The 13,677-nt window shown below is 39.4% G+C and overlaps 1 protein-coding gene and 1 non-coding gene across 2 annotated transcripts in view; both read right to left on the bottom strand.

Moving 5' to 3' along the window:
* LOC107494037 (uncharacterized) overlaps positions 1-13,677 on the bottom strand; it is a 49,739-nt gene that overhangs the window by 20,287 nt on the left and 15,775 nt on the right. The window lies entirely within an intron of this gene.
* On the bottom strand, positions 9,297-9,400 carry LOC127740386 (small nucleolar RNA R71). The gene has a single exon (XR_008001063.1). It is a non-coding gene; the product is annotated as a small nucleolar RNA R71 (small nucleolar RNA).

The following is a 13,677-nucleotide window of genomic DNA, read 5'->3' as shown; positions in this document are numbered from 1 at the left end:
TCCTACTCGGAATACCACAGACAAGGTTAGACTTTCCGGATTCCCAGGATCCTACTCGGAATACCACAAACAAGGTGAGACTTTCTGGATCCTCATGAATGCCGCTATCTATCTAGCTTATACCACGAAGATTCTGTTGGGGAATCTAAGAGATACACATTCAAGCTCGGTTACAGGTAGAACGAAGGTGGTTGTCAATCACGTGCGTTCATAGGTGAGAATGATGATGAGCATCACATAATCATCACATTCATCATGTTCTTGGGTGTGAATGAATATCGTGGAATAAGAATAAGAGAGAATTGAATAAAAAGTAATAGTAATTGTATTGAAACTTGAGGTACAGCAGAGCTCCACACCCTTAATCTATGGTGTGCAGAAACTCCACCGTTGAAAATACATAAGTATAAGGTTCAGGCATGGCCGAATGGCCAGCCCCCTGAGTGATCAAGAGACCGAATAATCAAAGGCTAAACAGTCAAGAGATTAAACTGTCAAAAGATGTCTAATACAATAGTAACTTATCCTATTTATACTAGACTAGCTACTAGGGTTTACATGAGTAAGTAATTGATGCATAAATCCACTTTTGGGGCCCACTTGGTGTATGCTTGGGCTGAGCTTGATCTATCCACGAGCTGAGGCTTTTCTTAGAGTTGAACTCCGAGTTATGACGTGTTTTGGGCGTTCAACTCCGGATCATGACGTTTTTCTGGCGTTTAACTCTAGACAGCAGCATGTACTTGGCGTTCAACGCCAAGTTACGTCGTCAATTTCCGAACAAAGTATAGACTATTATATATGGATGGAAAGCTCTGGATGTCTACTTTCCAAAGCCGTTGAGAGCGCGCCAATTGGAGTTCTGTAGCTCCAGAAAATCAATTTCGAGTGCAGGGAGGTCAGATTCCAACAGCATCAGCAGTCCTTTTGTCAGCCTTTTTCAGAGTTTTGCTCAAGTCCCTCAATTTCAGCCAGAAATTACCTGAAATCACAGAAAAACACACAAACTCATAGTATAGTCCAGAAATATGAATTTAACATAAAAACTAATGAAAACATCCCTAAAAGTAGCTTAAACTTACTAAAAACTACCTAAAAACAATGCCAAAAAGCGTATAAATTATCCGCTCATCATAAACCTTACGTGAGTAAGGGTCGATTCCACAGAGATTGTTGGTATGAAGCACGCTATGGTCATCTTGTAAATCTCAGTCAGGCGGATAGTAATTGATTATGGATTTTCGAAAATTAATAAATAATAAACATAAAATAAAGATAAAGTTACTCATGTAATCCAATGATGGGGATTTCAGATAGGCGTATGGAGATGCTATGCTCCTCCTGAATCTCTGCTTTCCTACTGCTTTCCTCCTGAATCACTGTTGTCAATGGCTACATCCCATCCTCTCAGTGAAAAAGGTCCAAATGCTCTGTCACAGCACGGCTAATCATCTGTCGGTTCTCAATCAAGTTGGAGTAGAATCCCATGATTCTTTTGCGTCTGTCACTAACGCCCAGCCTTCAAGAGTTTGAAGCTCGTCACAGTCATTCAATTCCGGAATCCTCCTCGGAATACCACAGACAAGGTTAGACCTTTCGGATTCCCATGAATGCCGCCATCAATTCTAGCTTATACCACGAAGATTCTGTTTAAGGAATCCAAGAGATATGCGCCCGGTCTAGGGTAGAACGGAAGTGGTTGTCAATCACGCGCGTTCATAGGTGAGAATGATGATGAGTGTCACGGATCATCACATTCATCAAGTTGAAGTGCAACGAATATCTTAGAATAGGAATAATTCGAATTGGATAGAAAATAATAGTAATTGCATTGAAACTTGAGGTACAGTAGAGCTTCACACCCTTAATCTATGGTGTGTAGAAACTCCACCGTTGAAAATACATAAGTGAAAGGTTCAGGCAAGGCCGAATGGCCAGCCCCTCAAAACGTGATCAATAGTCTCCTCAGATGAAGAATAAAATAAAACTGAGACCAAAGATGTCTAATACAATAGTAAATTATCCTATTTATACTAGACTAGCTACTAGGGTTTACATGAGTAAGTAATTGATGCATAAATCCACTTCCGGGGCCCACTTGGTGTGTGTTTGGGCTGAGCTTGACCTATCCACGAGCTGAGGCTTCTTTTGGCGCTGAACGCCAAGTTGTAACGTGTTTTGGGCGTTCAACTCCGGGTCGTGACGTGTTTCTGGCGTTTTACTCCAGACATTAACATGGAACTGGGGTTGAGCGCCAGTTTATGTCGTCAATTCCCGAATAAAATATAGACTATTATATATTGCTGGAAAGCTCTAGATGTCTACTTTTCAACGCCATTGAGAGCGCATCATTTGAAGTTCTGTAGCTCCAGAAAATCTATTTCGAGTGCAGGGAGGTCAGATTCCAACAGCATCAGCAGTCCTTTGTCAGCCTCCTATCAGAGTTTTGCTCAAGTCCCTCAATTTCAGCCAGAAATTACCTGAAGTCACAGAAAAACACACAAACTCATAGTAAAGTCTAGAAATGTTAATTTAACATAAAAACTAATGAAAACATTCCTAAAAGTAGCTTGAACTTACTAAAAACTACCTAAAAACAATGCCAAAAAGCGTATAAATTATCCGCTCATCACTACCCCACTTCTTTTCTCTCTTTTTCACACTTCTTTATACACTCTTCCCTATAAACCTAGCCCAATCACATCCATATCACTTCCTCAAAACCATCATAACTCTCACCAACCTCCCACCCAATTAAAAATCAAATTCCTCACCCATTTATCCCATCCGTGACCGAACCTACCCTAGCCCATTCCTATAAATACCCCTCATTTTAAGCCTTCATACACATACCATTCTTACCCTCACAAGCCCCCTTGGCCAAAATCACTCTCTCCCTCTATCTTCTTTTATTTTCTTCTTCTTTTACTCCATTCTTCTCTTTTCTTTATTTTTGCTTGAGGACGAGCAAAGCTTTTAAGTTTGGTATGGAAAAAGCATTGCTTTTTGCTTTCCATACCACTTATGGCACCCAAGCTTGGAGAATCCTCTAGAAAGGGAAAAGGAAAGGCCATAGCCGCCACCTCCGAATCTTAGAAGATAGAGAGATTCATCACCAATGCCCACCAAGACCACTTCTATGAAGTAGTGGCAAAGAAGAAGGTGATCCCTGAGGTCCCTTTCAGGCTTAAGAAGAATGAGTATCCGAAAATCAGAAGAGAGATCCGGAGAAGAGGTTGGAAGTCCTAACCAATTTCATCCAAGAGGTTGGGATCTTAATGGTGCAAGAGTTCTATACTACTGCATGGGTTACAAAAAACTATGACATTAGTGTGAACCCAAATCCCAAGAATTGGAGCACCATGGTCCGAGGGAGAATCCTAGAAAGTGTGAGGTTGGCGTTCAACTTGCCTTAGATGCAAGGAGATCCACATCCTTACACTAGAAGAGTCAGCTTTGATCAAAGATTGGATCAAGTGCTCTCAGACATCTGTGTGGAAGGAGCACAGTGAAAAAGGGATTCCCAAGGCAAGCCTACTCAACTAAGAAGGCTTGACCTCAAGCCTGTAGCTAAAAGATGGTTGGAATTCATCCAACGCTCTATCATTCCTACTAGAAATTGGTCAAAAGTGACCATTGACAGAGCTATCATGATTCATTGCATCATGATTGGGAATGAGGTGGAAGTACATGAGGTGATACCTCAAGAACTGTATAAGATAGCTGAGAAGCCTTCCACCAAAGCAAGGTTGGCTTTCCCTTACCTCATATGTCACCTATGCAATTCAGTTGGAATTGTCATAGAAGGAGACATTTCCATTGATGAGGACGAGCCCATCACTAAGAAGAGGATGGAGCAAACCAGAGAGCATGCTGATGAGCGAATAATTTATACGCTTTTTGGCATTGTTTTTAGATAGTTTTTAGTATAATCTAGCTATTTTTAGGGATGTTTTCATTAGTTTTTATGATAAATTCACATTTCTGGACTTTACTATGAGTTTGTGTGTTTTTCTGTGATTTCAGGTAATTTCTGGCTAAAATTGAGGGACCTGAGCAAAACTCTGATAGAAGGCTAACAAAGGACTGTTGATGCTGTTGCATTCTAACCTCCCTGCACTCGAAATAGATTTTCTAGAGCTACAGAACTCCAAATGGCGAGCTCTCAATGACGTTGGAAAGTAGACATCCAGAGATTTGCAGCAATATATAATAGTATATACTTTATTCGTGATTAGACAATGTAAACTGGCACTCAACGCCAGTTCCATGCTGCATTATGAAGTCAAACGCCAGAAACACGTCACGAACCAGAGTTGAACACCAAAAACATGTTACAACTTGGCGTTCAACTCCAAAAGAAGCCTCTCCACGTGTAAAGCTCAAGCTCAGCCCAAGCAAACACCAAGTGGGCCCCGGAAGTGGATTTCTACATGAATTACTTACTTCTGTAAACCTAGTAGCTAGTTTAGTATAAATAGGACATTTTATTATTGTATTAGACATCCTGGATTGTATTTTTGATCCTGTGATCACGTTTTGGGAGCTGGCCATTCGGCCATGCCTGAACCTTCATCACTTATGTATTTTCAACGGTGGAGTTTCTACACACCATAGATTAAGGGTGTGGAGCTCTACTGTACCTCGAGTTTTAATGCAATTACTACTATCTTTTATTCAAAGTCAATCTTATTTCTGTTCTAAGATATTACTCGTACTTCAACCTGATGGATGTGATGATCCGTGACACTCATCATCATCCGTCCCTATGAACGCGTGCCTGACAACCACCTCTGTTCTACAAGCAAAAGCTAGAGTGTGTATCTCTTGGATTCCTGATGCACGACGCATGGTTGCCCTCGCCTGACAACCGAGCCTTCCATTTTGTGAGATCAGAGTCTTCGTGGTATAAGCTAGAATTGATGGCAGCATTCATGAGAATCCGGAAAGTCTAAACCTTGTCTGTGGTATTCTGAGTAGGATTCCAGGATTGAATCACTATGACGAGCTTCAAACTCGCGATTGTTGAGCGTGATGACAAACGCAAAAGAATCAAGGGATTCTATTCCGACATGATCCAGAACCGAGAAATGATTAGCCGTGCCATGACAAAGCATTTGGACCTTTTTCACTGAGAGGATGAGATGTAGCCATTAAAAACAGTGATGCCCTACATACAGCTTGCCATGGAAAGGAGTAAGAAGGATTGGATGAAGGCAGTAGGAAAGCAGAGATTCAGAAGGAGCACAGCATCCTCATACGCCTATCTAAAATTTCTATCGATGATCTACATAAGTATTTCTATCTTTATTTTCTGTTTATTTATTATTATTATTCAAAAACTCCATAATCATTTGTTATCCGCCTGACTGAGATTTAAAGATGACCATAGCTTGCTTCATACCAACAATCTCCGTGGGATCGACCCTTACTCACGTAAGGTATTACTTGCACGACCCAGTGCACTTGCTGGTTAATTGTGCGGAGTTGTGAAGAAAGTGCTGAGTGATAAACACGCATACCAAGTTGAATGGCATTATTAGAGATCACAATTTCGTGCACCAAGTTTTTGGCACCGTTGCCGGGGATTGTTTGAGTTTGGACAACTGACGGTTCATCTTGTTGCTCAGATTAGGTAATTTTCTTTTTGTTTTATTTTCGAGAAAATTTTTCAAAAATCTTTCAAAAATTTATCACCTATCTTCGAAAATTTTCATAGTTTTCAAGAATGAATTCTAGAGTTTCATATAACATGTTTTAGCTTGGCTGGCTATTAAGCCATGTCTAATTCATAGGATTTTAATTGAGGACTTTGGATTCATTACTTTCTTTTTCCTATATGTTTTTCGAAAAAAATATAAAAAAAATCCAAAAAAAATTAATAAAATCATAAAATCAAAAATTTTGTGTTTCTTGTTTGAGTCTTGAGCCAACTTTTAAGTTCGGTGTCAATTGAATTTTTCTAAAAATTTATGCATTTTTCGAAAATCCATGCATGTGTTCTTCATGATCTTCAAGTTGTTCTTGGTAAGTCTTCTTGTTTGATCTTGATGTTTTCTTGTTTTGTATCTTTTGATGTTTTTCATGTGCATTTTTTGCATTCATAGTGTCTAAACATGAAAGATTTCTAAGTTTGGTGTCTTGCATGTTTTCTTTGCATCAAAAATTTTTCAAAAATATGTTCTTGATGTTCATCATGATCTTCAAAGTGTTCTTGGTGTTCATCTTGACATTCATAGTGTTCTTGCATGCATCATTGGTTTTGATCCAAAATTTTCATGTTTTGGGTCATATTTGTGTTTTCTCTCTCATCATTAAAAATTCAAAAATTAAAAATAAAAAATATCTTTTCCTTTTTTCTCTCAAAATTTTGAAAATTTAAGTTGACTTAGTCAAAAAATTTTAAAACTTAGCTATTTCTCATAAGTCAAGTCAAATTTTCAAATTTAAAAATCTTATCTTTTCAAAACTTTTTCAAAAGTCAAATCTTTTTCATTTTTTTATTTTCGAAATTTTGAAAATTTATTTTCAAAATCTTTTTCTTATCTTTATTTCAAAATTTCAAAAACTTTACTAACAATTAATGTGATCGATTCAAAAATTTGAAGTTTGTTACTTTCTTGTTAAGAAAGGTTCAATCTTTAAATTCTAGAATCATATCTTTTAGTTTCTTGTTAGTCAAGTAATTAATTTTAATTTTAAAATTTAAATCTTTTCCAACCATATCTTTTTAATCATATCTTTTTCAAAATTTTATCTTTTTCAAAAATTTGATTTCAAAATATCTTCTTATCTTCATATCTTTTCAAATTTGATTTTCAAATCTTTTTCAAACTAACCAATTAACTATTGTTTATTTTTTATCTTTTTCAAAACCACCTAACAAGTTTTCCCTCTCTCTAGTTTTCGAAAATACTTCCCTCTTTTTCAAAGATTCTTTTTAATTAATTAATTGTTTTAAATTTTAATTTTAATTTTATTTCTTATCTTAATTTTCGAAAACCATTAACTCCTTTTCAAAATTATTTTCGAAAACTTCTGTCTCTCATCTTATTCTATTTATTTATTCATTTAGTAACACTTCTCTTCATCTCCAATCTCTGCCCCTATACTCACCCTTGTGTTTGGATTATTCATTCTTCTTCACTCTTATTCCCTTTCTTCTTCTACTAACATAAAGGAATCTCTATACTGTGACATAGAGGATTCCTCTTCTTTTTCTGTTCTCTTCTTTCTCATATGAGCAGGAATAAGGAAAAAGGCATTCTTGTTGAAGCTGATCCTGAACCTGAAAGGACTCTGAAGAGGAAACTAAGAGAAACTAAATTACAACAATCCAGAGACAACTTTACTGAAATTTTTGAACAAGAAAAGGAGATGGCAGCCGAACCCAACAACAATAATGCAAGGAGGATGCTTGGTGATTACACTCCACCTACTTCCAAGTTTGATAGAAAGAAGCATCTCAATCCCTGCCATTGGAGCAAACAATTTTGGGCTGAAACCTCAATTAGTTGTTCTAATGCAACAAAACTGCAAGTTTCATGGACTTCCATCAGAAGATCCCTACCAGTTTTTAACTGAGTTCTTGCAGATCTGTGAGACTGTTAAGACTAATGGAGTAGATCCTGAAGTCTACAGGCTCAAGCTTTTCCCTTTTGCTGTAAGAGACAGAGCTAGAACATGGTTGGACTCACAACCTAAGGATAGCCTGGACTCTTGGGATAAGCTGGTCACGGCCTTTGGTGGACAAAATTGTGATTCATACTTAAATTGTTTTTCGAAATTGATTCCCCAGTAATGGCCCCAAAAACTTGGTGCTCAATACCATGGTCTAAACATAATTTCACAACTTCGCTCAACTAACCAGCAAGTGTACTGGGTCGTCCAAGTAATAAACCTTACGTGAGTAAGGGTCGATCCCACAGAGATTGTTGGTATGAAGCAAGCTATGGTCATCTTGTAAATCTCAGTCAGGCGGATAACAAATGGATATGGAGTTTTCAAATAATAATAATACATAAACTAAAAATAAAGATAGAAATACTTATGTAGATCATCGATGGGAATTTCAGATAGGCGTATGAAGATGATGTGCTCCTTCTGAATCTCTGCTTTCCTACCGCCTTCATCCAATCCTTTTTACTCCTTTCCATGGCAAGCTGTATGTAGGGCATCACCATTGTCAATGGCTACATCCCATCCTCTCAGTGAAAAAGATCCAAATGCTCTGTCACTGGAATGGAAGGCTCGGTTGTCAGGCGAGGGCAACCATGCGTCGTCCATCAAGAATCCAATAGATACACACTCTAGCTTTCGCTTGTAGAACGGAAGTGGTTGTCAGGCACGCGTTCATAAGGATGGATGATGATGAGTGTCACAAATCATCATATCCATCAGGTTGAAGTACAAATGGTATCTTAGAACAGGAATAAATCGAATTGAATAGAAAATAGTAGTAATTGCATTAAAACTTGAGGTACAGCAGAGCTCCACACCCTTAATCTATGGTGTGTAGAAACTCCACCGTTGAAAATACATAAGTGAAGGTCCAGGCATGGCCAAATGGCCAGCCCCCAAAATGTGATATGAATTTGAAAATAGGGAGAGGGACCTATGGTCAAAAGACACCGAATACAATAGTAAAATGTCCTATTTATACTAGACTAGCTACTAGGGTTTACAGAAGTAAGTAGTTGATGCAGAAATCCACTTCTGGGGCCCACTTGGTGTGTGCTTGGGCTGGGCTTGAGCTTTACACGTACAGAGGCTTCTTTTGGAGTTGAACACCAAGTTGTAACGTGTTTTTGGCGTTCAACTCTGGTTTGTGACGTGTTTCTGGCATTTGACTCCAGAATGCAACATGGAACTGGCGTTGAGCGCCAGTTTCCGTTATCTAATCCTGAATAAAGTATGGACTATTATATATTGCTGGAAAGCTATGGATGTCTACTTTCCAACACCATTGAAAGCGCGCCTTCGAAGTTCTGTAGCTCCAGAAAATCCATTTCGAGTGCAGGGAGGTCAAAATCCAACAACATCAGCAGTCCTTTGTCAGCCTTTTATCAGAGTTTTGCTCAGGTCCCTCAATTTCAGCCAGAAAATACCTGAAATCACAGAAAAACACACAAACTCATAGTAAAGTCCAAAAATGTGAATTTAGCATAAAAACTAATGAAAACATCCCTAAAAGTAACTATATCCTATTAAACTACCTAAAAACAATGCCAAAAAGCGTATAAATTATCCGCTCATCAGCCTTCCTGGTTAAATTCTTTCCTCCTCAAAAGCTGAGCAAGCTTAGAGTGGATATTCAAACCTTCAAGCAAAAAGATGGTGAGTCCCTCTATGAAGCTTGGGAAAGATACAAGCAGATGACCAAAAAGTGTCCTTCTGACATGTTTTCAGAGTGGACTATGATAGATATATTCTATTATGGTCTGTCTGAGTTCTCTAAGATGTCACTGGACCATTCTGCAGGTGGATCCATTTACCTAAAGAAAATGCCTGTAGGAGCTCAAGAACTTATTGACATGGTTGCAAATAACCAGTTCATGTACACTTTTAAGAGAAATTCCATGAATAATGGGACGCCTCAGAGGAAAGGAGTTCTTGAAATTGATGCTCTGAATGCAATATTAGCTCAGAATAAAATGTTGACTCAGCAAGTCAACATGATTTCTCAAAGTCTGAATAGACGGCAAAATCCATCCAACAGCACTAAAGAGGCATCTTCTGGAGAAGACGCTTATGATCCTGAAAACCCTGCAATGGCATAGGTAAATTACATGGGGGAAGCCTTTGGCAACACCTATAAGCCCTCATGGAGAAATCATCCAAATTTATCATGGAAGGATCAACAAAAGCCTCCACAAGGCTTTAATAATGGTGGAAGAAACAGGTTTAGCAATAGCAAGCCCTTTCCATCATCTTCTCAGCAACAGACAGAGAATTCTGAGCGGAGCACCTCTAACTTAGCAAATATAGTCTCTGATCTGTCTAAGGCCACTTTAAGCTTCATGAGTGAAATAAGGTTCTCCATTAGAAATTTGGAGGCACAAGTAGGCCAGCTGAGTAAGAAAGTCACTAAAACTCCTCATAGTACTCTCCCAAGCAATACAGAAGAGAATCCAAAGAGAGAGTGCAAGGCCATTGATATAGTCAATATGGCCGAATGCAAGGAGAAAGGAGAGGACGTGAATCCCAATGAGAAAAACCTCAGGGGACGTCTCTCAAGCAAAAAGGAGTTTTTTATTGAGGATTTAAAGGAATCTGAAGGTCATATAGAGACCATAGAAATCCCATCAAACCTCCTTCTGCCATTCATGAGCTCTGAAAACTATTCTTCCTCTAAAGAGGATGAAGATGTAACTAGAGAGCAAGTTGCTCAATATATAGGAGCTATCATGAAGATGAATGCCAAGTTGTTTGGTAATGAGACTTGGGAAGGTGAACCTCCCTTGCTCATTGGTAAACTAGATACATGGGTTCAGCAAACTTTACCTCAAAAGAAACAAGATCCTGGTAAATTATTAATACCCTATACCATAGGCACCATGACCTTTGAAAAGGCTCTGTGTGACCTAGGGTCAGGCATAAATCTAATGCCACTCTCGGTAATGGAGAAGCTGGGGATCATTGAGGTACAACCTGCCATATTCTCATTGCAAATGGCAGACAAGTCAGTAAGACAAGCTTATGGATTGGTAGAGGACATGTTGGTAAAGGTTGAAGGCCTTTACAACCCTGCTGATTTCATAATCTTAGACACTAGATAGGAGGAGGATGAATGCATCATCCTTGGAAGACCCTTCCTAGCCACAGCAGGAGCTGTGATAGATGTTAACAGAGGAGAATTAATCCTTCATTTGAATGGGGACTACCTTGTGTTTAAAACCCAATGGTATTCTTCTGTAACAATAGAGAGGAAGCATGAAAAGCTTCTCTCAGTACAGAGTCAAACAAAGCCCCCACAATCAAGCTCCAAGTTTGGTGTTGGGAGGCCACAGCCAAACTCTAAGTTTGGTGTTGAATCCCTACATCCAAACTCTAAGTTTGGTGTTGAGAGTCTACAACATTGACCTGATCACCTGTGTGGCTCCATGAGAGACCACCGTCAAGCTATTGACATTAAAGAAGCGCTTATTGGGAGGCAACCCAATTTTTATTTATCTAATTTTATTTTTCTTTTATTGTTCTTTAATATTTTATTAGGCTCATGATCATGTGGAGTCACGAAAAAAATACTAAAATGAAAAATAGAATCAAAAACAGCAGAAGAAAAATCACACCCTGGATGAAGGACTTACTGGCGTTCAAACGCCAGTAAAGAGCATCTGGCTGGCGTTCAACGCTAGAACAGAGCATGGATCTGGCGTTGAACGCCATAAATAAGCAGCATCCTGGTGTTTGAACGCCAAGAATATACCCTGAGGAGAGCTGGCACTGAACGCCAGAAACAAGCATGGAACTGGCGTTCAACGCCAGAAACATGCTGCAATTGGGCGTTGAACGCCCAAAATAAGCATCACTTCGGCGTTTAAACGCCAGAATTGTATGCAAAGGCATTTTACATGCCTAATTGGTGCAAGGATGTAAATTCTTGACACCTCAGGATCTCTAGACCCTATATGATCATCCCAGGATCTGTGGACCCCACAGGATCCCCACCTACCTCAACTCAACTTCTCTCCTCTTCTTTACATTCATCTCCTCTTCCCCATAAACTCTCTTCCCCACAAACACTCTTCCCCAAAAATCCTTCACCAATCACCTCAATCTCTCTTTCCAATTACCCCCCTTCACCACTCACATCCATCTACTCTTTCCACATTCATCCTCTCTTTCCAATAAACACTCTTCCCTAAAACCCTTCACCAATTACCTTCAGAATTCAAAATTTCTTTCCCACCCAAACCCACCCTAAATAGCCGAACCTACTCCCTCTCCCCTCACTATATAAACCCCTCCATCCTTCTTTATTTTTACACAACACAACCCCCTCTTCTACACCTTGGCCGAATATACCTCCCCCCTCTCCTCTATATTTTCTCTTCCTCTTCTTCTTTTCTTTCTTCTTTTGCTCGAGGGCGAGCAATATTCTATGTTTGGTGTGGTAAAAGCATAGCTTTTTGTTTTTCCATAACCACCTATGGAACTGGTGCACGAAATTGTGATCATCAATGGCGCCATCAACATGGTTCGCACAATTGTAATCTCAACTCTTTATCACAAGCAACTAACCAGCAAGTGCACTGGGTCGTCCAAGTAATAAACCTTACGCGAGTAAGGGTCGATCCCACGGAGATTGTTGGTATGAAGCAAGCTATGGTCATCTTGTAAATCTCAGTCAGGCAGATTTAAATGGTTATGGATGATTTATGAATAAAGCATAAAATAAAGATAGAGATACTTATGCAATTCATTGGTGAGAATTTCAGATAAGCGTATGGAGATGCTTTGTCCCTTTCGTCTCTCTGCTTTCCTACTATCTTCATCCAATCCTTCTTACTCCTTTCATGGCAAGCTGTATGTTGGGCATCACCGTTGCCAGTGGCTACAATCCCGTCCTCTCAGTGAAAATGTTCAATGCACCCTGTCACGGCACGGCTAATCATCTGTCGGTTCTCAATCAGGTTGGAATAGAATCCAGTGATTCTTTTGCGTCTGTCACTAACGCCCCATAATCGCGAGTTTCAAGCTCGTCACAGTCATTCAATCTTTGAATCCTACTCAGAATACCATAGACAAGGTTTAGACCTTCCGGATTCTCTTGAATGCCACCATCAATTCTAGCTTATACCATGAAGATTCTGATTAAGAAATCCAAGAGATATCCACTCAATCTAAGGTAGAACGGAGGTGGTTGTCAGGCACACGTTCATAGGTGATAATGATGATGAGTGTCACGGATCATCACATTCATCAATTTGAGGAACAAGTGATATCTTAGAACAAGAATAAGCTGATTGAATAGAAGAACAGTAGTAATTGCATTAATACTCGAGGTACAGCAAAGCTCCACACATTAATCTATGGTGTGTAGAAACTCCACCGTTGAAAATACATAAGAAGATGGTCTAGGCATGGCCGAGAGGCCAGCCTCCCAAAGAGGGTTCAATCATAAAAACATGATCAAAAGATTCAAGTGATCAAAAGACCTCTAATACAATAGCAAAAGGTCCTATTTGTAGAGAACTAGTAGCTTAGGGTTTACAAAGATGAGTAAATGACATAAAAATCCACTTCCGGGCCAACTTGGTGTGTGCTTGGGCTGAGCATTGAAGCTTTCATGTGTAGACACTTTTCTTGGAGTTAAACGCCAGCTTTTGTGCCAGTTTGGGCGTTTAACTCCCATTCTTGTGCCAGTTCCAGCGTTAAACGCCGGGAATTCTGAAGCTGATTTGCAATGCCGGTTTGGGCCATCAAATCTTGGGCAAAGTATGGACTATTAACATTGCTGCTAAGCCCAGGATGTCTAATTTCCAACGCAATTGAGAGCGCGCCAATTGGGCTTCTGTAGCTCCAGAAAATCCTCTTCGAGTGCAGGGAGATCAGAATCCAACAGCATTTGCAGTCCTTCCCAGTCTCTGAATCAGATTTTTGCTCAGGTCCCTCAATTTCAACCAGAAAATACCTGAAATCACAGAAAAACACACAAACTCATAGTAAAGTCCA

This window comes from Arachis duranensis, chromosome 6, assembly GCF_000817695.3.
Source record: "Arachis duranensis cultivar V14167 chromosome 6, aradu.V14167.gnm2.J7QH, whole genome shotgun sequence".
In the NCBI taxonomy this organism is placed as follows: domain Eukaryota; kingdom Viridiplantae; phylum Streptophyta; class Magnoliopsida; order Fabales; family Fabaceae; genus Arachis; species Arachis duranensis.
This window is presented reverse-complemented; position numbering and strand designations above follow the sequence as displayed.